This window comes from Anser brachyrhynchus (assembly GCF_964034855.1).
Source record: "Anser brachyrhynchus genome assembly, chromosome: Z".
Classification (NCBI taxonomy): domain Eukaryota; kingdom Metazoa; phylum Chordata; class Aves; order Anseriformes; family Anatidae; genus Anser; species Anser brachyrhynchus.
In genome coordinates, this window is record NC_137697.1 from 65,734,810 (window position 1) to 65,761,667 (window position 26,858).

Here is a 26,858-nt window from a genome sequence, read left to right on the forward strand (position 1 = left end):
TCCATGAGCTTCCCTGGCACTGAGGTCAAACTAACAGGTCTATAGTTCCCCGGGTCTACCCTCCAGTCCTTCTTGTAGATGGGCATCACGTTTGCTAGCCGCCAGTTGACTGGGACCTCCCCTGATAGCCAGGACTGCCGATAAATGATGGAAAGTGGCTTGGCCAGCTCCTCCGCCTGTTCTCTCAGTACCCTCGGGTGGATCCCATCCAGCCCCATCGACTTGCGTACATCCAAGTGCTGTAGCAGGTCGCCAACCATTTCCTCGTGGATTGTGAGGGCCACATCCTGCTCCCCATCCCCTTCCACCAGCTCAGGGTACTGGGTATCCAGAGAACAACTGGTCTTGCCACTAAAGACTGAGGCAAAGAAGGCATTAAGCACCTCAGCCTTTTCCTCATCCCTTGTAACTAAGTTTCCCCCCACATCCAGTAAAGGATGGAGATTCCCCTTAGTCCTCCTTTTTGTGTTAATGTATTTATAAAAACATTTTTTGTTATCTTTAACAGCAGTAGCCAGATTGAGCTCCAGATGAGCTTTGGCCCTTCTAATTTTGTCCCTGCACAGCCTCGCAACAGCCTTATAGTCCTCGTGAGTGGCCCGCCCTCTTTTCCAAAGATTATAAACCCTCTTTTCTTTCCTAAGCTCGAACCACAACTCCCTGTTCAGCCAGGCCGGTCTTCTTCCGCGCCGGCTCGTCTTTGGGCACGTGGGTACAGACCGCTCCTGAGCCATTAAGATTTCCTTCTTGAAGAGTGCCCAGCCTTCCTGGACTCCTCTGCCCTTAAGAACTGCCTCCCACGGGACTCTGCCAACCAGTGTCCTGAACAGCTCAGAGTCAGCCCTCCGGAAGTCCAAGACAGCAGTTTTTCTGGTCCCCTTCCTGGCTTCACCAAGAATAGAGAATTCTACCATTTCATGGTCACTCTGCCCAAGACAGCTCCCGACAACCACATCTCCCACCAGTCCGTCACTGTTTGTGAACAGAAGGTCTAGCAGGGCACCTCCCCTGGTAGGCTCTCTAACCAGCTGCGTCAGGAAGCTATCTTCCACGCTCTCCAGAAACCTCCTAGACTGCTTTCTCTGGGTTGTGTTGTGCTTCCAGGATATGTCCGGGAAGTTGAAGTCCCCCACGAGAACAAGCGCTGATGATTTCACAACTTCTGCCAGCTGCCTGTAGAACTCCTCATCCGTCTCCTCATCCTGGTTCAGCGGTCTATAACAGACCCGCACCAGGATGCTTGCCTTGTTGGGCCTTCCCACTGATCCTAGCCCACAGAGACTCAACCTTATCAGTCCCAGCCTCGAGTTCCACAACATAAAAACACTCTCTAATGTAGAGAGCCACACCACCACCCCTTCTGTGCTGCCTGTCCCTTCTGAAGAGCCTATAGCCAGGCATTGCAGCATTCCAGTCATGAGAGTGGTCCCATCACATTTCCGTGATGGCAACCAAGTCATAGCCTGCCTGCTGCATGATGGCTTACAGTTCCTCTTGTTTGTTACCCGTGCTGCGTGCATTAGTGTAGATGCACTTCAGTCAGGCCATTGCCTTCTCCCCTGGCCTTGCCATTGTTCCCCCTGGCACAGCTGCAACAAGCCTTATTTCAGCCCCGTTCCCTTTCTTACCTAGTTTAAAGCCCTCTCAATGAGCCCTGCCAGCTCCTGGGCTAGGATCTGTTTTCCCCTTAGAGATAGGGACCCGTCTGTGGCCATCAGGCTGGGTGCCAAGTAAAGCGCCCCATGGTGAAAAAAACCACAAAATTTCTGTGTTGGCACCAGCCTCTGAGCCAGGTGTTAATCAGGTGGGCTTTCTGTGTCCACTCTGTACCCCTCCCTGCTACTGTAGGGATGGACGAAAACACCACCTGTACTCCCGCTCCATCCACTAACCGTCCCAGTCCCCTAAAGTCCCGTTTGATAGCCTTCAGGCTTCTCTCTTCAGTGTTATCACTGCCAGCCTGGACTATCAAAAGCGGATAGTAGTCAGAGGGGCGAACCAGGTTGGGAAGCTTTCTGGCAACATCCCTGACCCTGGCCCCAGGGAGGCAGCAGACTTCCCTATGGGTAGGGTCAGGCCAACAAATAGGGCCCTCTGTCCCCCTGAGAAGGGAGTCACCTACAACAATTACCCTTCTCTCTTTTTTGGTGGAGGCAGTCTTGAGGCGTGGAGTCGACCTCCTCACCCTAGGTATCCTCCTGGATAGACTTTCTACCTCATCTTCACCCACTGGTCTCTCAAGCTCTAGGGCCTCAAACCTGTTGTGTACACGCACCTCGGAAGGTGGGGGCGGTGGGGGGGGGGGGGGGGGCGTCACCTGCGAGATCAAGCAGGGACCTGTCTTCATTCCTCCTTAACTCCTATGTCCCCTCCCTCTGCCCGACAGGGCAGGGGGTCCACCCCCATTTGGGGTGTCTCACCCCGGTACCTCTCCTTCAGGCCCTGCAGGGAATTGCTCCACCAGTCTATCTCCCGCTCACACTCCCTGATAGCCCTCAACCTCTCCACCTTCTCCCTGAGCTCTGACACCAGGTGGACCAGGTCATCCACCTGCTCGCACCTCACACACACAGTCCCTCTGCCTCCCTCAGATGGCAGCAACAGGCTCAGACACTCCCTGCATCCAGAGACCTGAACTGCCGCATTTTTGAGCAGGCAGTCAGTCTGGGTGGTTACAGACTTTCTAGAGAGAGCAGTCTGCCTGGTGTAGACCATTGCAGCACAGCTAGCGGTCAACAGTCGTTAGAGGAGTTGTTCGTATGGGCGGGGGGGGGAACGTTCTGCCCTCCCTGCTCGACCTGCCTGCGCGAACTGCCGCACAAACTGCCGCGCCCCACCCTTCTGATGCGCCACACCCTGTCTGCCACGCAAACTGCCGTGCCCCGCCCTTCTGATGTGCCACACCCTGTTTGCCCACCCTGTTCGCCACGCTCCTGCTCGCTCGCGCTCCCTAGGGGTTGCTTTTGAACAGCCAGGGAGGGGGCACTGCTGGCTCCACCTACGCCTCGTCAGCCTCCCTCGTGAGGGCTGCCGGGTCCTGGCAGCTCCCTCGAGTGGCCTCAATGCCGGAAAAAAAGCCCTGCCTGTCCCGATCCCCCACTCCGCTGCAGAACGCGTGTGCCCCGGAGCCAATCGCCTCAGCAAATTGCCTCCTCTGTTGATGCAGCCTTGATGCAGTTGGCCTTCTGGGCTGCAAGCATGTACTGCTGGCTCATGTCAGACTTTTAATCCACCAGAACCCTCAAGTCCTTCTCTGCAGGGCTGCTCTCAATGAATTCTCCACCCTGACTGTGCTCCTGTCTGAGACTGCGCTACCCCAGGTGCAGCACCTTGTACGCAGACTTGCTGAACCTCATTAGGTTCTCATGGGCCCACTTTTCCAGCCTGTCCAGGTCCCTATGGATGGCATCCCTTCCTTCTGTTGTATTGACTGCACCACTCAGCTTGGCGTCATATGCAAACTTGCTGAGGGTTCACTTGATTCTATGTTGTTGATAAAAGACTATGTCTATGTTGTTGATAAAAGATATTAAACACTACTGTATCTAAGACAGACCTCTGAGGGACACTGATCATCACCAGCCTCCACTTGGACAGAGAGCCATTGACCACCACTCTCTGGGTGCATCCTTCAAGCCAATTCCTTATCTACTGGATGGTCCACCCTTCAAACCCATATCTCCCCAATTTGGAGATCAGGTTATTCTATTACTTCATCTCTTTTGTCAGTTTTGTTTTGTGTTGCTTCTTGTTCCTGAATCTGTTGCATCTTTTACATGGTTGTTTTAGTTTTTTGCCATTCTAATAAAACTTGTTACTTCATCCTATTCCTTTGTCAGTTGATCCTTCACCACGTTTTTCACAACTGTGTAATGGGATTTATCCTTCTCTGGAGTAAAACAGGAACTTTAAAATATGCAACTTAAATATGAAGTTACTGATTAAATCTTCAATCTAATATTGAAGTCTTCAATATTATGTAAATGCTTATTTGTATCTCAGAAAAAGCCTTTTAAATAAATCCATCCAAGTTTACTTTACATATTCATTGCACGTGTAAAATAACTTTTGCATCATTGCTGTGCTTGAAATGGATATCCAGAATTACAGTGGTACTGAACTCTGTGTGTTAAAATGTGGTGGTTTTACCTTGCTGGGCAGCTGAACTCCACCACAAATGTTCTCTCATGCCCCCTTCTCAAAGGAAAAAAGGGGAGAAAATATGATGGAAAGGGCTCAGGGGTTCAGGTAAGGACAGGAAGATCACTCAACACTTATCATCGTGGGCAAAACAAACACAGAGTAGGGAGATTTATAGAATATGTTGTCTATCATTAGCAGACTAGAACACTGAGAAAATAAAAACAAACTAAAACCACTCTCCCTCCATCTACCCTATTCTATCTGTTCCTCCCAAGCAGCACAGTGGAACAGGGAATGTGGGCTGTGGTCAGCCCATGATTCTTCATCTCCTCCACTCCTTCACAGTCACTCTCTGCCCCTGCTCCATGTGGGGTCCCTCCCTCGGGATGCTGTCCTTCCCAAACTGATCCTGCAGGGGCTGCCCATAGGCAGCAGCTCTTCAAGAACTGCTCCCACATGACTCCATACGGTGGGGTCCATCCATCCCCCAGGAGCAAAATGTCCCAGCACGCATCCCCCATGGGCGGCAGCTCCCCCCAGACCGCTTCTCCTGCGTGGGCTCCTCTCCACTGGCTGCAGCACCGGCCCGGGGCCTTCTCCTGTGGGGGCTCTCCATGGGCTGCAGCCTCCTCCAGGCCACTGGAGGCTCCTCCACGGCCTGCAGCGTGGAGATCTGCTCCATGTGGGACCCATGGGCTGCAGGGGGACAGCCTGCTCCACCATGGGCTTCTCCCTGGGCCAAAAGGGAACTTCATTTACAAAGAAGGGCAACAAAGTTGGTGAAAGGTCTAGAGAACAAGACTTATGAGGAGCAACTAAGTAAACTGGGGTTGTTTAGCTTGGAGAAACGAAGGCTTAGGGGAGACCTTACTGTACTTTACAATTACCTTAATGGAGGTTGTAGTGAGGTGAGGATCGGGCTCTTCTCCCAAGCAGAAAGTGGTAAGACGTAAGTGATAAGATAAGGGGAAATGGCCTCAAGTAGCACTAGAGGACGTTTAGACTGGATATTAGGAGACATTTCATTACTGAAGGGGCTGTGAGCTCCCCCCCCCCCCCCCCCCCCGCCATACTCCCCCCTCCCCTCCTCACTGCAGTGACCTGTATCTACAGGGCTGTTTCCCAGCCCTCTCTCCCAGCTGCTGTTGGCCAGCAGTTTTTCCCTTTCTTATCTCTGCTTTCCCAGAGGCCCAATCATTGTTGCTCATGGCTCGGCTCTGGCCAGCAGCGGGCCCCTTTTGGAGCAGCTGGAGCTGGCTCTGCTCTGATATGGGACAGCTGCTGGTCTCTGTTTACAGAGGCCACCCCTGAAGTCACCCTACTACTAAACCCTTGCCACCTAAACCCAATACTTACGGGAAACTAGATCAATCAAAAATGGCAACTTTCTACTGCACTGCCTAGAGCCTATATGTAGTACTTAAGAAGTGGGATAACATGCATGGAAAAAATGTGTAGAAAATTTATATCTACCAGAGGAGAGAACCCTTTAGTTTTCTTCTTTGAGTGGGGAAATTAGTATGGGGAAAAAAAAAAAATAAAAAAGTATAAGCTAAAGAAATATGCATATGCAGCTGTTGATATATTAGATAATATATACCATACATCTGCAGTGAATCAAGCAGAATGTTAACATTAAAATATTTTTATTTACTTGTGACACTACATTAGTTTAAAAATCATTTACAGTTCATAGTTAATATTACTGTGATTCCCTAGGTATTTTTATTAACAAGGTATATCCTGGACCCTTCTCATCCCTCACTACAAGTGCAATATGGAAAACAGCAGATGATAGAGCAATGAGTGACAAAATACTTCATCTGGAAATGTAATTATATTAACAATGATTTTTCCCCATAGCTATTCTAATCAATCTTGACATAAAATTATTCATAAGTACTGTGGACATTACAAGTTGTTTTTGGTCAGTCTCTTAAAACTATGAAGATGGTGATTTAAAATTAGATCTTCGCTGGAAAAAGACAGATCTTTGGAGTAATAATTTTGTTGCAAAGTGAAAGAGAAAGATTTCCTTCAAATGAACATCAAAACAATATAAAATGCTTTTACAGGAGAATACCTTTTCCATCTGTATGTTGTCATCTTCAGCCTCCTCTCACACTGTTCAAACTCATTAGAAATATACTTTTAACTCTCTGTTTAAATAATCCAGAATCATTAAGGTTGGAAAAGACCTCCACAATCATCTGGTCCAACCATCCCCTACCACCAATATTACCCACTAAACCATGTCCATAAGTTCCATGTCCAACATTTCCTTAAACACCATCACGGACAGTGACTCCACCACCACCTTGAGCAACCCATTCCAATGCCTAACCATCCTTTCTGAGAAGAATTTTCTTATAATTTCCAACCTGAACCTCCCCTGGCACAACTTGAGCGCATTTCATCTTGTCCTATTGCTAGTTATCCAAGAGAAGAGGCTGTCCCCTAGCTCCCCCCAGCTTCCTTTCAGGTAGTTATAGAGAGCAATAAGGTCTCCCCTGAGCCTCCTCTTCTCCAGACTAAACAACCCCAGTTCCCTCAGCCATTCCTCATAAGACTTGTATTCCAGGCCCTTCACCAACTTCATAGCCCTTCTCTGGACATGTTCCAGGGACTTGATGTTGTTCTTGTACTGAGGGGTCAAAAACTGAACACATTACTCGAGGTGTGGCCTCACCAGAGCAGAATACAAGGGGACGATCACCTCCATGGTTTTTCTGGTTACACTATTCCTGATATAAACCAGGATGCCATTGGTCTTCTTGGCCACCGGGGCACATTCCTGACTCATGTTCATGTGCATCAACCAGCATCCCCAGAGCCTTTTCCTCTGTACAACTTTCCAGCCACTCTGCCCCAAGCCTGTCACATTGAGTGGGGTTGTTGTGACAAAAGTGCAGGACCCGACACTTAGTCACGTTGAACGTCATCTCATTGGCCCCTGCCCATCAACCCATCCTGTCCAGGTCCCTCTGCAGGGCCTCCCTACCCTTGAGCAGATCAACACTTCCCCCCAACTTGGTGTCATCTGCAAACTTACTGAGGGTGCACTCAATTCCCTCATCCAAATCATCGATAAAAATATTAAAGAGTCTGGGCCCCAACACCGACCCCTGGGGAGCACCATTCATAACTGGTTGCCAGCTGGATTTCAGTCCCTTTACCACCACTATCTAGGCCTGGCCATGCAGCCAGTTTTTAACCCAGCAAAAAGTGTACCTGTCCAAGCCATGGGCTGCCAGCTTCTCCAAGAGAATACGGTGGTATACCGTAAGTAGCTTTTAAGAAGTGATGGTGCTCTTGCTGGAATTTCAGATATGTGTTCTCTGAAATACATGAAAGCAAGGGATATTGGCTGTACTGAAAGAGTAAAAAAGTTTGAAAATGTTAGTATGGTGTGAACATTGGAAAAGCCATTTTAGCATGTCTTCTTGTGAGAATGTGTTGTGGTTTAACCCGGCCGGCAGCTAAACACCACACAGCCGTTCGCTCACCCTCCCCCCTCCCTCTCTGGGATGGGGGAGAGAAACGGGAAAGTGAAGCCGGTGAGTTGAGACAAAGACAGTTTATTAAGACAGGAATATAATAATAACAATAATAATAATAATAGTGATAATGATAATAGTATTAATAATAATAATGTGTAAGAAACAAGTGATGCACAATGCAATTGCTCACCACCCGCTGACCGATGCCCAGCCTATCCCCGAGCAGCCGGCCCCCCACCCCGGCTAGCCACCCCTATATATTGTTTAGCATGACGTCAGATGGTATGGAATACCCCTTTGGCCAGTTTGGGTCAGCTGTCCTGGGTCTGTCCCCTCCCAGCTCCTGCTGCACCCCTAGCCTGCTCGCTGGCAGGACAGAGCGAGAAGCCGAAAAGTCCTTGGCCTGGTGTAAACACTGCTCTGCAACAATTAAAACATCAGCATGTTATCAGCGCTCTTCTCATCCTAATCCAAAACATAGCACCCTACCAGCTACTATGAGGAAAAATTAACTCTGTCCTAACTGGAACCAGGACAGATATCCACCCCTTATTCCATACCATTTATGTCATGCTCAGGTTACACTCTTTTCAATACCTTGTAATTAATCACCATTTTCATCTATGATATATAGCAATCATGGTAGTGATGACATACAGTATTATATAATAATTAACATACTACAATTCAACTCATGAGCTATTCTCACCCAGTATCAAATCCCCTTGAGGTACACACCGGACCTCCCCATTCTTTTGCATTACCCACCAAGTGCATCCAGGTCCCTGAGCAAAAGCAATTCCACGAATGGGTTTGCCTTTTCCTGAGGCAGGAGTAGCCCAGACTGTTTTACCCAGCATGTTTCTTATGTGCACTACAGGAACTTTATCCCCTTCTACAGTGCGTAACAGGTTTGATTGGGCAGGTCCAGCTCGGTTGGCAGATCCCCTAGTATTGACTAACCAGGTGGCCTTTGCCAAATGTGTATCCCAATTTTTGAATGTCCCAGCACCCATTGCTTTCAGTGTAGTCTTCAACAGTCCATTGTATCGTTCAACTTTTCCAGAGGCTGATGCATGATAGGGGATGTGATACACCCACTCAATACCATGTTCTTTGGCCCAAGTGTCTATAAGGTTGTTTCGGAAATGAGTCCCGTTGTCTGACTCAATTCTCTCTGGGGTGCCATGTCGCCATAGGACTTGCTTTTCAAGGCCCAGGATAGTGTTCCGGGCGGTGGCATGGGGCACAGGATATGTTTCCAGCCATCCGGTGGTTGCTTCCACCATTGTAAGTACGTGGCGCTTGCCGTTGCGGGTTTGAGGGAGTGTGATGTAATCAATTTGCCAGGCCTCTCCATATTTATATTTCAGCCGTCGTCCTCCATACCAAAGAGGTTTTGACCGTTTGGCTTGCTTGATTGCAGCACATGTTTCACAGTCATGAATAACCTGTGCTATAGTGTCCATGGTCAGGTCCACCCCTCGATCACGAGCCCATCTGTAGGTTGCATCTCTACCTTGATGGCCTGAGGTGTCATGGGCCCATCGGGCTATAAATAATTCACCTTTATGTTGCCAGTCCAGGTCCACCTGAGCCACTTCAATCTTAGCAGCCTGATCCGCCTGCTGGTTGTTTTGATGTTCTTCAGTAGCCCGATTCTTGGGCACATGAGCATCTACATGGCGTACCTTTACAACCAGGTTCTCTACCCGGGCAGCAATATCTTGCCACAATGCCGCAGCCCAGATGGGCTTGCCCCTGCGCTGCCAGTTGTTCTGCTTCCATTGCTGTAACCACCCCCACAGGGCATTTGCTACCATCCACGAATCAGTATAGAGATAGAGAACTGGCCACTTTTCTCGTTCAGCAATATCTAAAGCCAGCTGAATGGCTTTTACTTCTGCAAACTGACTCGATTCACCTTCTCCCTCAGCAGCTTCTGCAACTCGTCGTGTAGGACTCCATACAGCAGCTTTCCATCTCCGATGCTTTCCCACAATACGACAGGACCCGTCAGTGAACAAGGCATATTTCTTCTTCATTTTCCGGTAGTTTGTTGTACAGTGGGGCTTCTTCAGCACGAACCACCTCCTCCTCTGATGATATCCCAAAGTATTTGCCTTCTGGCCAGTCCATAATCACCTCCAAGATTCCTGGGCGACTGGGGTTTCCTATTCAAGCCCGCTGAGTAATCAGTGCAACCCACTTGCTCCATGTAGCATCAGTTGCATGATGTGTAGAGGGGACCCTTCCTTTGAACATCCAGCCTAGTACCGGCAGTCGGGGTGCCAGGAGGAGCTGCGCTTCAGTACCGACCACTTCCGAAGCAGATCGAACTCCTTCATATGCTGCCAATATCTCCTTTTCAGTTGGAGTATAGCGGGCTTCAGATCCTCTGTATCCCCGACTCCAAAACCCCAGGGGTCAACCTCGAGTTTCCCCAGGTTCTTTCTGCCAGAGGCTCCAGGTGGGACCATTCTCCCCGGCTGCGGTGTAGAGCACATTCTTTACATCTGGTCCTGTTCGGACTGGCCCGAGGACTACTGCATGAACTATTTCCTGCTTAATTTGTTCAAAGGCTTGTCGTTGCTCAGGGCCCCATTCAAAAGCATTCTTCTTACGGGTTACTTGGTAGAGCAGGTTTACAATCAGACTGTAATTTGGAATATGCATTCTCCAAAACCCCACGACACCTAGGAAAGTTTGTGTTTCTTTTTTGCTAGTTGGTGGAGACATAGCTGGTATTTTGTTGATCACATCCATTGGGATTTGACGACGTCCATCTTGCCATTTTATTCCTAAAAACTGGATCTCTCGTGCAGGTCCTTTAACTTTATTCTGTTTCATGGCAAAACCGGCCTTCAGAAGGATTTGGACTATTTTCTTCCCTTTCTCGAAAACTTCTTCTGCAGTGTCACCCCATACAATGATGTCATCGATGTACTGCAGGTGTTCAGGAGCTTCCCCCTGCTCCAGCGCAGACTGGATCAGTCCATGGCAAATGGTAGGGCTGTGTTTCCACCCCTGGGGCAGCCGATTCCAAGTATATTGGACTCCCCTCCAAGTGAAAGCAAACTGTGGCCTGCACTGTGCTGCTAGAGGGATGGAGAAAAATGCATTAGCGATATCAATTGTGGCATACCACTTGGCTGCCTTTGATTCCAGTTCATACTGGAGTTCTAGCATGTCCGGCACTGCAGCACTCAGTGGTGGCGTGACTTCGTTCAGGCCACGATAGTCCACTGTTAGTCTCCACTCACCATTAGACTTTCGCACTGGCCATATGGGACCATTAAAAGGTGAATGAGTCTTGCTGATCACTCCTTGGCTCTCCAGTTGACGAATTAGCTTATGGATGGGACTCAGGGAGTCTCGGTTGGTGCGATATTGCCGCCGGTGCACAGTTGTGGTAGCGATCGGCACTTGCTGTTCTTCAACCCTCAGCAACCCCACAACAGAAGGGTCTTCTGAGAGACCAGGCAAGGTAGACAACTGTTTAATGTCCTCTGTCTCCAAAGCAGCTATGCCAAAAGCCACAAACATAGCCAAAACATAGCACCCTACCAGCTACTATGAGGAAAAATTAACTCTGTCCTAACTGGAACCAGGACAGAATGTCCATAGCCCCCCCCAAAAAAATAAAATAAAATTATGAAATAACACGTTAAGTACACACTGCATAATCTCCTTAGAAATGAACTGGGTAAATACTGTTATTATCATATTTGAAATGCATCAAGATTAGTTAATTCATTATTATATTAAATATTTTAACCCAAATTCTTCCTTGCTACTATCTTTCTAATTTTAATGAAAGACCTGCTTACTAGTGCTATGGTTTCAAGGCTAGGAAAACGAAAGGAGAAGGTTAGAGGGCTGCTCTCTAGCTCCTCCCTGCTCTGCTAGGTGAAAGGCAACAGTTTCCTTCCTCCATTAGATCAAGGCTCTGGGTGGAAAATGCCAGTGACAAATTCTTTCTCCAGAAGAGGAGGGAATGAACCATGATTTGGATGCATGTAGCTTGACCAAACTGCATTGTGGGGCTAGAACCACAGAGAAGAGCCAAGGAAACTGGGTATCAAATGTGCCTTCCTATGGATATCAAGGAGCAGATGCTGCAGACAGTGGCCCAGCAAGAGCAGTGCCAAGATTGCCCCACATCTGAAAGGAAAGGTTAGCAAAAAAGAATTGGGAAATGATGGTAACCAACAGAGAAAAGAAGCACCATCAATTACAAGCCAGAGTGCAACAGCTGGAATGTATGTATTTTCTAAGACAGTATAATTCTGCTGTTTCTTCAGCTCTTCCATCTAGCTTGCCTTATCTTCAGATATTTTTTTATGATATGGTGTCAGTGAATTAGCTGACATATGAGTCAAACTCCTGTGCAGATAACAGGCAATCTGACACCTAAGGAAATGAAACTCAGTATCTGATTCTGCAGCAGAGCTATATGACTTACAGGAGAATTCTGATTATCAAAATTCTGTAGTGAGGAAAAATGTGCTTGCTCTCAAATTTTCAGTAGTCTAGTTGGACTTGAGGGTAGTAATAAAATGACAAAACAGAAAAAACTCAGTTCTTTCCTCATTCTCGTGAAAATGGTGCACTTGAAGCATTAAGCTGCTTGGTGAAAAGCAGATTTCTTTCCTTAGTCTCACGTTTACAATGGAACATGAAACAATAGCTTTTTTTTTCTTCTTCTTTTTTTCCAGCTTGTAAATGTAACTTCACATGTTCTGCAGATGGCTCCCATTCATCTACTGCAGCAACACCTATTTGCCTGGCTAGTAAACAGCACTACATCATATGAAGGCAGCTTACAGGGACTTTGGCAGCTATTGGGACAACTGTTTCCTTTTTTTTTTTTTTTTTTTTTATGATTGAGGTTTTCCATAGTGATGGATTTTGTTTGTTTGTTTTTGTTTTTTTTCTGCTTTGGCACTTCTTTGTGGGGTGTGACAATTTATTGCCTTTTATTTTGTTTTATTTTATTTTCTGGTTTATGAATTTCTGTAAACCAGAACTCTTGTTTTCAGTTGCTTCAGGTTTTCTGGTTGGTGCAGTTCAGATTGTTTACTCTTTCAAAAGTGAGGGTTGTTAAGTAAAAGAGTCCTGTGGCTACTTTTCTAGACCTTGTTTGTAGGTTCCCATTAAAGTCATACAGGGACAGACTAAGAATCACACTACCAAAAATGAGAGAAAGTTTCAGTATAATGATTTATTTTGTAGCTATCTTAGAACTTCTCCATAGAGTCAATTTGCAACATCATGTTTGTCATGAAGTGGATCTAGAGGATCTACTTGTAAAATTGTAAACTTGTAAAAAATTGTAAACTTGTAAAAAACTTCTTACCTTAATGCAATCAGAATGTCATGAAGCTGTCTTTGCAGCTTGTACAATTTTAAAAGATAGTGCAATTTGGCAACCTTCTAGGTGTATGTGCTGCTGGTTGTTTATTATTATTATTATTATTATTACTTATTTATTCTTAAAAACAATAATAGCAAATACTAGAGATTTATCACTTTAGCAAAATGTTTTGGGGATTTTACATTTTAAGGAGAGGTACTAGCTCCTGTTGATATTTGACAGTAACAATGTTGTTTTGGGATTGTACACCTGTTTTTCTGTCAACCTTTGTGACAGACAACTCCCATTTTACTAAAACAATAGTTATTTTCCTTTTTCTTTCCTTCCCATCTCTTCAAGAGCAAATCCTGTAAACCCAACCTGATTCTGAAATCCAATGGGGAAACCCACTTGAGAAAAAGTACTTCTTTATATTTCATAACTTCTTTCTGCTGCTTTCTTCTGCTGCTTCTTTCTTCTTCTTCTTCTTCTTCTTCTTCTTCTTCTTCTTCTTCTTCCTCTTCTTCCTCTTCTTCCTCTTCTTCCTCTTCTTCCTCTTCTTCCTCTTCTTCCCCTTCCCCTTCCCCTTCCCCTTCCCCTTCCCCTTCCCCTTCCCCTTCCCCTTCCCCTTCCCCTTCCCCTTCCCCTTCCCCTTCCCCTTCCCCTTCCCCTTCCCCTTCCCCTTCCCCTTCCTCTTCCTCTTCCTCTTCCTCTTCCTCTTCCTTTTCCTCTTCTTTCTCTTCTTCAACTATATGTTTGTTTGCAAAACTGACCTAGTTGCAAGGATTGGCTTTGAGGTAGTAAAGCAAACACTACTGTTATATGTTCCTGGGTGTTAATGTCTATAAACAATTATATTAATTTGTCAAGGGTGTTAGATTCATTACTTTGAGGAGATTGGGAGGTGGAGGATGGTCCCTCCTTCCTCAAATATTTCCTAAAATTATCAGAAGTTTCAAGAGTCTAGATGGTAACATCAGAGGGTGCTGCTCATTATGTCTGGGGACAAACACTGCAATCTTCTGGAAAAAAACTATACATAATGAGACCCAGTTTAAGAAAGCCATCCAGTCCTGCTCCTGTAATACTGTAACCTGAGTGTCCCATCAGGAAGAAAAAACAGAGATGAAGAATTTGAATATTTTGCACCCTGTGAGCACAAAAAATGAACTATGTTTCGGTCTATGTAGAGAGAAAATGCTACCTACAATATTTTTTTTTTCCACATGGCTGGCCTTAATGTGCCATAAGTTTGTAGCCCATTATCTCAGTCCAGATAGAACTCAAGGGGTGTTATCAATACACTGCATAGTTCTGCTGGAGCCAGTGCTGTTCTTTTGATTAATTCTGTAAGTATAATATCTGTGAGAGTTAGTAGCATAATATATTTTATCAAATATTCTGGTACACTGTAAATAAATCAAATAAGAATTGGCCACCATTCCATCATAAAGCTCAAGGATGATCTTGCTTGGATCAAGTTTTATTTTTCATGGACCCTCTCTAGCTCACGTTACTATCAGGGCAGACAAAGATAAATCATTGGTATGCAAATACACCAGGAAGCCCCTGGAACCTCACGAATCCTCAGTACTTCAACAGCACCTCAGTTTAATTGGTGGATTAACACAGAATCACAGAATCATAGAATGGTTTGGGTTGGAGATGACCTTAAAGATCATCTTACTAAAGGTCTTGACTTGGATGACGGAATTGAGTGCACTCTTACTAAATTTGCAGACGACATCAAGCTGAGGCGAAGCGTCGACCTGCTGGACGGTAGGAAGGCCCTGCAGAGGGACCTGGAAGGGCTGCATTGGTGGACTGAGGGCAATGGGATGAAGTTTAACAACAGCAAGTGCCAGGTCCTGCACTGCAATGTTTCAGTTTTTCCCAAGCAGTGCTTACACTAAGCCAAGACCATTTCACTTTCTCACATTGGTCTGCCAGCAAGGAGGCTGGGGGTGCACAGGGAGCTGGGAGGGGACAGAAGCAGGACGGCTGACTCCAAGTGGCCAAAGAGGTATTGCATAACATATAATGGAGTTATATGAAAAATTCGTATGGGCTGGTTGGCTGGGGTGGTGGTAGGATCGCTGCTCAGGGACAGGCTGGGCATCGCTTAGTGTGTGGTGAGCAATTGCACTGTGCCTTACTTGCTTTCTATATTATTTATTTTTTCTTTTAATTTTCTGTCCTATTAAACTGTCCGTATCTCAACCCACATAAATTTACTTTGTTTCTTTGTTTAGATTTCTATCCCTCAGCCCACTGCAGTAAAAAAATGGTAGAAATATGGAGAAAAGTATTCTGGAAAATCTTCAAAAAATCCTGAAGGACAATGCAGTCGTTGGTCATAGCCAACACAGGATCACCAGGTGAAAGTGCTGCTTAACGAACTTGATTTCCTTTCATGAAGTGGTCAGACACCTAGTTGGCCAAGGGAAGACAGCTGATGGCATCTGTTTGGATTTCAGTAAAGACTGGATACTGTTCCTCACTGACTCCTTCTGGACAAATTGACCAGTACACAGCTAGAGCAATGAATAATGCGATGAGTGAAGAAGTGGTGATGAGTTGGGCTCCAAGGGTTATCGTAAATGGTGTTGCATTAGGCTGGTAGCCAGTCACTAGGGGGCTTCCGCAGGCCTCCATTTTAGGGCCGGTTCTCTTCAGTGTTGTCCTAACTGACTTGCATGTAGGACTTGAGGGCATATAGAGTCAGTTTACGGATGATGTTAAATTGGGAGGAATGGCTGACTCCATTGAGGCTAGGGAGGCCTTGCAGAGAGATCTTGACAAATTAGAGAGCTGAGGAATCCCCAACAATATGAGGTTTAGCAGGAGCAAGTGCCAGATTCCACACCTGGCAAGGGGCAACCTTGGCTGTACGGACAGTCTAGGGGATGAGAGTCTGGAGAGCAGCCCCGCAGAAAGGGACGTAGGGGTTTTGTTCAACAGCAAGTTGAACGTGAGTCAACCATGGGCCCTGGCAGCCAGGACGGGCAACCGCATCCTGGGGTGCCTCCAGCACAGCATTGCTAGCCGGTTGATGGTGGGGATTATTGTGCTTTTCTCTGTGCTCTTTCAACATCACCTCAAGTCCTGTGTGCAGTTTTGGGCACTGCAATATCAGAAGGCCATAAAACTCTCAGAGAGCATCCAGAGAAGTGCTTCAAAATGGTGAAGAGTCTGGAGGGCAAGATGGATGAGGAGCAGCTGAGGTCCCTGCATTTGTTCAGCCTGCAGAAGACTGAGGAGAGGCCTCATGGCGGCCTCCAGCTTCCTCACAAGGGGAGTGGAGGGACTGGCGCTGATCTCTGCTCTCTGAAGACAGTGACAAAACTCGAGGGAATGGCATGAGGCTGTGACAGGGGAGGGTCTGGCTGTAGGTGAGTGTAGTGGTTTTACTCGGGTAGGCGGCCAAGCTCCACCACAACCGCTCTCTCACTCCCTCTCCTCAAAGAGGAATGGGGAGAAAATACGATGAAAAGGGCTCAAGGGTTGAGATAAGGACGAAGAGATCTCACAGTAGTTATCCTGATGGGCAAAACAGACTCAGCATAGGGAGATAGTAAGATTTATTGCCTAACAAGTTAGAGAAGTGAGAAACAAAGGAAAGAAACCAAAAACACCTTCCCCCCATCTACCCTCTTCCACCTCCTCCCCCCGAGCGGCGCAGGGGAATGGGGAAATAGGGGTTATGGTCAGTTTATAGCACTTCTTCTCTGCCGCTCCTTCTCGGTCACTCTCATTCCCTGTGCTGTGGGGTCCCTCCCACGGGATGCAGTCCTTGTTGAACCGATCCAGCGTGGGCTGCCCACAGGCAGCAGCTCTTCAAGAACTCCTCCAGACATGGGTCCGTACCGTGGGGTCCATCCCTCAGGAGCAAACTGCTCCAACCTGGGTCCCCCATGGGCAGCAGCTCCTGCCAGGTCACCTGCTCCTCCGTGGTCTCCTCTCCATGGTCTACAGGTCCGACCCAGAATCCCAGACCCCGGCAGGGGTCTTCCACAGGCCGCAGCCTCTGTCGGTGCAGGTCCACCTGCTCCACTGGGGGCTCATCCACAGGCTGCAGCGTGAAACCCTACTCCACTGTGGTACTCCATGGGCTGCAGGGGGACAGCCTGCTCCACCATGGTCCTCACCACAGGCCTCAGGGGACTTCTGCTCTGGCGCCTGGAGCATCTCTCCCCCTCCTTCTTCACTGACCTTGGTGCCTGCAAAGCTATTCCTCACTCCTCTCACTCCCAGCTGCTGTGTAGCACAGCATTTTTTCCCCCTGTCTTAAATATGCTCTCACAGAGGCACAAAACAACATCACTTATTGGCTCAGCTCTGGTCAGCAGTGGGGCCCTTACCAAATATGGGGCAGCTTCTAGATCCTTATCACAGAAGCTACCCCTATGGCCCCCTGCTACCAAAACCTTGCCACGTAAGCCCACTACAGTGAGGAAAAAAATCTTCACTGACAGAGGCCTTGGCCACTGAAACATGCTTCCCAGTGAAGTGGTCAGGGCAGCAAGCCTGCTGGAGTTCACAAAACGTCTGGGCAATGCTCTCAGGCATGTGCTTTGGATTTTGGGGACTCCTGTGTGCAGCCAGTAGCTGGACTTGAGGATCTGTGGGGGGTCCCTTCCAGCTGGGGATATTCTAGCATTTGATAAAGATTCCCAGTCACAGACATCCATTGCATGTCCATGCAGCAGGACAAGCTGGAACACACTGTGACCATTTCTGACTGTCCCACAGCTCCCAGACCAGGAGGCTATTTTGGAGGGAATGGCCTGGGCACTGCCCTCTTCCCAAAGCCCAGTGGGCACAAAGCCTGTGGCTGACCAGGCCCAGGCCACCCCAGTGCCATGAAGAAAGCAGGCAGGGAACACGGGGCCCTGGTGAGACCTGCATTGGAGCTGTGACCTCAGTCACAAGTCTTTCTCTGCAGAGCTGCTCTCCGTGAGTTCTTCTCCCAGCCTATAAATCTGTCTGGGATTGCCCCGACCACGTTGCAGCCCCTTGCACTTGGATTCCTTGAACTTCATTAGGCTCCCGTGGGCCCACTTTTCAAGCTTGTCCAGGTCCCTTTGGATCACTTCCCTTCCTTCTGCACCATTCAGCTTGGTGTCATCTGCAAACTTGCTAAGAGTGCATTCAATCCCACTGTTTATGTCATTGATAAAGATATTAAACAGTACTGGCTCCAAGACAGACCTCTGAGGGACACTGATCATCACCAGCCTCTCCCTGGACATTGAACCATTGACCACAACTCTCTGGGTGCATCCTTCAAGCCAATTCCTTATCTACTGAATGGTCCACTCTTCAAACCCATATCTCTCCAATTTAGAGATTAGAAGGTTGTGTGGTACCATGTCAAAAGCCTTACAGAAGTCCTGGAAGATGACATTGGTTGCTCTTTCCTCATCATCTGATGTGATTACTCCATGATAGAAGGCCACCAGATTGGTCAGGCATGCTTTGCCCTTGGTGAAGCCATGCTGGATGTCTCAGATCACCTCCTTGTCCTGCATGTGCCTTGACATTGCTTCCAGTAAGATGTTCCATGATTTTTCCAGGCACAAAGGTGAGGTTCACTCATCCGTTGTTCCCTGGGTCTTCCTGTCTACCTTTTTTTAAAAATGGGAGTGATGTTTCCCATTTTTCAGTCACCAAGGACTTCTCCTGACTTGCAGGACTTTTCATATCTGATAGAGAGAAGCTTGGGAACTCCATGTTCCAGTCTCCTTAGGATCCTAGAATGCATGACATCAAGCCCCATAGACTTGTACCTGTTCATTTTCATAAAGTGGTCCCAAACCTGCTTTTTGCTTACACTGGGATTGATTTTGTTCCCCTAGCCCTCATCCACAGGTTGAGGGACTCAAGAGATGTGGGAAGCCTGACTGGCAGTGAAGACTGAGGCAAAGAAGTTGTTGAGTACTTCAGCCTTCTCCATGTCTGTCATTACCAGTTCTCCCTTATCTTCTATCAGAGGGGATTCACACTCCTTGGCCTTTCTTCTCTGGCCAATGTACCTACAGAATCCCTTCTTGTTATTCCTTGCATCTCTTGCCAAGCTCAGTTCCATCTGTGCCATCACTTTCCGTATCCCATGCCTACAAATCTGGACAGCATTTCTGTATTCTTTCCAAGACACATGGCCCTGTTTACATTGTCCATGAATTTCCTTCTTTTGACTCAGTTTAACCAGCAGGTCCTTATTCATCTGTCTCGGTTTCCTTCCTTCCCTGCTTTATTTATTACATATGGAAAGAGAGAGCTCTTGTGTGCTAGGAAAAATAACCAAGAGCTGCCAGCTCTGATCATATCCTCTGTCCTTAAGGACAGCATCCCATGGGATCTCATCCACTAATTATTTGAACAGCTGGAATTTTGCTCTTCTGAAGTTCAGGGTCCTGACTTTGCTCTTAGCCAGGCCCATATTCCTTGAGATCACAAACTCAACCAGGGAGTGGTCGCTGCAGCGCACACTGCCTCCAATCTTAACCTTTTTAATGAGTTCCTCTGCATTGGTAAACACCACATCCAGTAACTCTTCTCTTCTGGTTGTCTTGTCTAATACCTGGACCAGGACGTTATCCTCCAAGCACTCCAGGAGTCCCTTGATTGCTTGCAGCCTGCTGTATAGCTTTTGCAACAGATACCTGGGTTATTTTGGCTTACCAAAGTCCTTCTTATGCCTGCTTTGCCTCATCGAGTGTTATTTTGTACATCACAGCAACACACTCACACACAAACAGCCTGGCAAAATCAAAGCAAAACATATTGAAAACATATGATTTGTGCATGGAGTTATGCCTTGGGTTGTTGAGGTGCCAGCTGAGAGTTTATGTGCTGGGATTAAAGAGAAGACAAGGTTAAGTGACATTATGGTGGGGTTCTGCTACAGGCTGCCTTACCAGGAAGGCCAAGTGAAAGAAGCACTCTACATACAGATAGGAGCAGCCTCGTGTTCACAAGCTATGGTCCTTATGGAGGATTTCAACCACTCTGACATTTGCTGGAGGGACAACATAGTAGGGCATAAGCAATCCACGAGGGTCCTGTAGTTCATTGATAATAACTTCCCTCTCTAACTAATAGAAGAGCCAACGAGGAGACATGCTATGCTGAACCTTGTTTTCACCAAAAAGGAGGGGCTGGTGGTGAATGGGAAGCGCTTGGGCAGCCTATGCTGCAGTGACCTTGAAATGGTAGAATTCAAGACCGTAAGGGCAGCAAGGAGAGCACACAGCATGCTCACTACTCTCAACTTCAGAAGATCAGACTTTTGACTCTTCAGGGATCTGGTTGGACAAGTATAATGGGATAAAGACCTGGACAGAAGAGAGGCCCAAGAAAGTTTGTTAATATTCAAGGCCCACCTCCTCCAAGCTCAGGAGTAATGTTTCCCAACAAAGAGCAAGTCGGGCAAAAACACCAGGAGGCTTACTCATATGAACAAGAAATTCCTGGACAAACTCAACCAAAAAAAGCCTACAGAGGGTGGGAGCAAAGACAGGGGAAGAACACAGAGACACTGACTGAGTAGCCATGGATGGAGAGTTAGGAAAGCTAAAGCTGTGACAGAATTGAATCTGACCTGGTATTTCAAAGGCAACAGGGGAGGCTTCTAAAAGTACATTGGTGATAAAATGAAGAGTAGAGATAATGTGGGCTCTCTCCTGCAGGAAACATGAGACCTGGTTACCAGTGACAGTGAAATGGCCAAGGTATTGAAAGCCTTCTTTGCTTCAATCTTCATGAGCAAGACTAGCCTTCCAGAAGCCCAGGTCTGAGAGTCCAGGATGAAAAGCTGAAACAAGGAATATGTATCTTTGGTGGAGGAAGATCAGGTCAGAGAATAATTGTGCAGCCAGCAGGTCCAGGGAGGTGATCATCCCCCTGTCCTCAGCTCTGGTGAGGCTCCACCTCAAGTACTGTGTTCACTTTTGGGCCCCTCACTACAAGAAAGATATGTAAGGAAATCACTAGCTTGATGGATGAAGGGAGAGGAGTAGATATTGTCTTCCTTGACTTCAGTAAGGTCTCTGACACTGTCCCCCCTGAGATCCTCCTAGAGAATCTGTTGAAGTATTGTCTGGATGGGCAGACAGTGAGGTGGATTGAAAACTGGATGAACAGCTGGACCCAGAGTGTAGTGGTCAATGGTGAAAAGTCTAGCTGGAGGCCAGTAATGAGCAGAGTACACAAGGGATAAATACTGGGTCCAGTCCTGTTTAACATTTTCATAAGCGATCTGGACAATGGGGTAGAGTGCACTTTCAGTAAAAACACAGATGATACAAAACTGGGGGGAGTGACTGGCTCGCCAGAGAGCCACGCAGAGGCACCTTGACAAGCTGGAGACATTGGCTGACAGGAACCTCATGAAGTTCAACAAGGAGAAATGCAGAGTCCTACGCCTGGGGAGGAACAAACCTACCCACCAGTACATGCTGGGGACCACCCAACTGGAAAGCAGTTCTGCAGAATAGGGTCTGGACTTCCTGGAAGACATAAAGCTAAATGTGAGTCAGGAACATGCCATTACAGATAAGAAGGCTAATGGTATTCCTGGATGCATTAGGAAAATTATTACCAGCAGGTGAAGAGGGGCGATCCTTACCCTCTACTCAGTTCCAGTGAGGCTGCACCTGGAGCAATATGTCCAGTTCTGGGCTCCCCGGTATGAAAGAGACATGGACTAACTAAAAAAAAGTCCAAAAGAGGGCCACTGAGATGATCAAGGGACTGACTGTAACACCTCTCATATCAGGAGAGGCTGAAAGACTTGGGACTGTTCCAACTGGAGAAGAAGAGGCTCAAGGAGGATTTTTAGCGATGAACAATTTAGGCTGAACAATTGGCTGACAGGTAAGGCTTAAAGTGTTGTAGTGAATGCGGTTACATCTGGCTGATTGTCAATCACTAGTGGGGTTTCCCAGGGCTCCATTTTAGGGCCAGTTCTCTTCAGAATTTTCATAAATGTCTTGAATGTAGGACTAGAAGGTGTTTTTAGTAATTTTGCTGATGATAATAAACTGGGAGGAGCTGTTAACTCCATCAAGGTTAGAGAGGCTTTGCAGAGAAATCTTGACAGTTTAGAGAGCTGGGCAGTCACCAAGAGTATGAAATTTAACAAGAGTGTCAGATTCTGCACAAGTGAAGAAAAAACCCCGGCTACATGTACAGACTGGGGGACAAGAGGTTAGAGAGCAGCCTCACAGAAAGGGTTTTGGTCAACAGCAAGTTGAACATGAGTGCCTTGGCAGCCAGGAGGGCCAACTTTACCCTGGGGTGCATCAAGCACAGAATTTCTAGGCAATGAAGTGATTTTCCCACTCTGCTCTACACTGATGTGGCCTCACCTTGAGTACTGCGTGCAGTACTGGACACCGCAGCATAAAAAGGACATAAAATTATTACAGAGTGTCCAAAGGTGGGCTACAAAGATGGTGAAGGATCTAGAAGGGAAGATGTGAGGAGAAGCTGAAGTCACTTGGTTTGTTCAGCCTAGAGAAGAGGAGGCTGAAGAGAGGACCCATGGCAGCCTACAGCTTCCTCAGTAGGGGAGCAGAGGGTCAGGCGCTGAGCTCTGCTCTCTGGGGACAGCAACAGCGAATGCCATGGAGCTGAGTCAGGGGAGGTTCAGGTTAAGTATTAGGAAAAGGTTCTTCAGTGAGAGGGTCGTCAGGCGCTGGCACAGGCTCCCAAGGGAAGTGGTCACAGAACCAAGCCTACCAGAGTTCAGGAAGCATTTGGACAATGCTTTCAGATATCTGGTTGCTGAAGCGATCAGATCTAGAATCATAGATGTCAAAGATGTTATGAATCTGTGATTCTGTAATATCTATAATAATCTGGTTGTCTTCTGTGATGGAGTGACTGCATCGGTTAACAAGGGAAAACAGACTGATGTCATCTACCAGGACCTCTGTAAGGCTCTGTAAGGCATGTAAGGTCCCACATGACATCCTGATCTCTAAATTGGAAAGACATGGATTTGAAGGGTGGACCAGGAATTGACTCAGTGAACACACCCAGAGATTAGTGGTCAATGGTTCAATGTCCAGGAGGGAGGCTGGTGATGAGCAGTGTCCCTCAGGGGTCTGTCTTGGGATAGGTGCTTTTCAATATCTTCATCAATGACATAGACAATGGGACTGAGCACACCCTCAGCAAGTTTACAGATGACACCAAGCTGAGTGGTACAGTTGATATAACAGGAGGAAGAGGTGCCATTCCAAGGGACCTGGACAGGCTGGAGAAGTGGGTCCATGTGGAGTGAATAAGGTCCAGGAAGCCCAAGGGCAAGGTGCTGCACCTGGGTCAGTGCAATCCTAGATAGCAGTACAGACTGGGAGAAGATCTCATTGAGAGCAGCCCTATAGAGAAGCCCTATAGAGAAGAACTTGGGGGTTCCAGTGGACCAAATGCTTGACATGAGCCAGCAGTCCATGCTTGCAGCCCAGAAGGCCAACTGCATCCTGGGCTGCATCAAAAGAGACAATCACCTCTCTCGACACCAGCAGGTCAAGGGAGGAGATTGTCCCCCTTCACTCTGCCCTCATGAGGCACAACTTGGAGTACTGCCTCCAGGTCTGGGGCCCACAGCACAAGAAATATGTGGATCCACTAGAGAGGGTCCAGAAGAGGAGGGCCACAAAGATGCTCAGAGGGCTGTAGCACCTCTCCTGTGAAGAAAGGCTGAGGGAGCTGGGGATGTTCAACCTGAAGAATAGGCTCCAGGGAAACCTCATTGTGGCCTTTCAATACTTAACGGGGTCATAAGAAAGGATGGAGAGGGGCTCTTTATTCAGGCAGAGGACAAAGGGGAATGGTCTTAAACTAAAAGAGGATAGATTTAGATTAGACATTACAAAGAAATTCTTCACTGTAAAGGTAGTGAGGCACTGGAACAGGTTGCCCAGAGAAGTTGTGGATATCCCATCCCTGGAGGTGTTTAAATCCAAGCTGGATGGGGCCTTGGCCAACCTGATCTAGTGGGTAGCATCCCTGCCTATGGCAGGGGGATTGGAATTACATGATCTTTAAGGACCCTTCCAACCTGAGCCATTCTATGATTCTGTCTGAAAATACTTGAATGGAGGGTGCAAAGAAGATGGACCTAAGCTATTTTCAGTGGTTCCCAGTGCCAGCACAAGAGGCAACGAGCACAAACTGGAAAACAATAGGTTTTATCTAAACATCAGAAAACACTGCTGTTTGGGTGACTGAGCATTTTCACAGGTTTCACAAAGAGGCTTTGGATTCTCCCTCTTTGGAGATATTTAAAAGGCATCTGGACATAGTTCTGGGAAGCCTGTTCTAGGTCTCCCTGCTTGAACAGTGGGTTTGTGTTGCGAAACAACCACACGGAAACCAGGGTTCTTTTAAGATCAGTAACTGCTACTTTATTGATGACATAAATTCAGTTCTCTCTTACTGAGGGCCTAACTTCATCTCTCATATTGAGGGGACAACTTCATTACCTTGTTGCAATCCCCATATCGAGGGCAGGCTCCCTTCTTATATCATTCGCCCCACAGCAGTATTTTTCCACTAACTATTCATTGGTCAACAACTTTGCCCGGCAAAAGCAAACACCCAGCAACTTCCATATCTTAACAGCTGGAGAACAAGCAACCTGAGACAACAAGGCATCTCCTGAATCACCCTTCCTTGTTCCCTCTAAACTCTTTACATTCCTGATGGCCTCATCGTTAAGAGTCTGATGTTATCACCAACCATGGGGCTCATCGACCCCCATGGCCACACTCCCACAGGTTTGGGCCAGATGACCTGCAGACATCCATTCCATCCTTAACCATTCTGTGATTTTGTGATCTCTATGGATTGATTCTGACCTGGGGATAGCAGAGCAAATCTCAGTAATATTGAGAACAGAAGCAAGAGTTTACAACAATGATACAATAAAAGCCCTTAAAGAAACAGAAGCGGGTATAAAATAGGTGATTTAGTAAATAGATCAGAAGAACCTGACTTGAAAATTAGTTCTTTGTTAAGCAGGATCTACTAGTTTACTTTTTGAAATTTCTGTGTTTAATTATTTTTTTTTAGCCAGAAAAAATAATTCCCATAGCTGGATATACATCACAAATATTTATTTTAAGTAATGTAAGCTGATGATACCTGCAACACATCTCACGTTTTCTTGTGACTCATGAAGACTTGCATTAATCTGTTGCTTAGCCATACACTGCAGGTCTGCTTGTCCCAGTCCCAGTACTGCCATTCTTGTCTGTGGTATAAAGTTCAAGGTTTCCTATTTCCTATACTGCAGAAAGTGTTTCCACGTACTTCTAGAAAGCAAGTTTGAATTCTGCCCTCACCAATGACAACAGGACAAGGCCTTCATCTTAGATTCCTGGGATGGAAACTTAGGGAAGAAGAATTCTCCCTATTGGAGTCCAAAGCAGGTCTCTGTCTGAGTAAAAGAATAAATTCACTACCCATTGAAAGAACACATCACTGACACTTTGGAAGAAAAGTAGATCACATTCTTTAGAGAATATAGATTTCCAATAAAATAAACAAAACAAAACAAACAAACAAAAAAAAACAAATAATGTAAAATAAAATAAAATAAAAATTATATTAAATTGAATGAGTGTCTTTGAAATTGCGTATAGGAAAGCTTTCCATAGTTAATGCTGGTCCTCTTGCAAGAGCTCTCTACATGTCTTTCATTTCTACTTCATCCATCTCATTTAAAAAAATAAAAAAGTTAGCAAGCTCCTATAAGATTGTGGAATGTGTACCTGAGTTACCCATTGTCTGAATGCAAGTTTTACAAATATAGCTGTACATTATCCAACAGATGCTGCTCTGACAACGTAGCACACAATTAAGACTGAACTCTGTAACTGAAAAACCATTAAATCATGGAGATATTACTGCATTATATAAACACATACTCTGTAAACATACATCACTGTAAAAAGAAATTTTGTGAAAAAAGGATGTTTTCGTGACAAGTTTTAGGGCATTTTAGGGTATAATTGACATAATACCAATAGTTGAAGGATTAAAAATATTTATATATTCATTATTTATATGCTGCACACTACGTTTTTTAGCTTGCATGCTACATTAAATACATTAGCATCATTCTAAAGGTAATATCCATGCACTAAAGTTAGAAGCACATGTGAAAAATGTGATTTTTATTGGAAAAGACAAAGAGAATATAAGTTATTATTGGAGCAAGAAATAAAATGAAGTATTTTCTTTTTGTTTCAAAGTAGTTTCTTTAGTTTTCACTCCCATATCTGCATTTCAAGGATATTGAAACAAATGAAGCAAAACTCTTCCAATGTCTTTTATAAAAGAGAAAATTCAGCAGGAGAAAACATGTTGCATTTAAAATGCCCTTATATAATAAAACTTTAGATGTTTGATTTATGTTTTCAAACTATACACTGCTACATTGTAAATTCTATTGATTTGACCTGTCCTATGTTAAAGTTCTAAAGTTCTAAATGAGAGAGACTTTTTTCCTCAGTTTAAAAACTTGCATCTTTATTTTTAAGCCATAGAGGAAAACACACATTTCATGTAATGTAAATGACATTGACTTATTTTAATTTATATTTAAAAATAATATTTAAGGGAAAAATGTTAGTGGATGTTTATGATTTACGGTTATTTCATAGAATTTACAGGTATATCTCACAGAACTCTCTCTAACTCATCTCTAACACAATCTCAGCCCTGAAACACTTGGGTATTATTTTGCTTCAAAAATGCTAAAAAGCGGTTCTTACTTAGTGCTGACTGAAGCCCTGTTATAGATTTTTTTTCTATTGAGTTCAGTATAGTAATGAAAATTTATG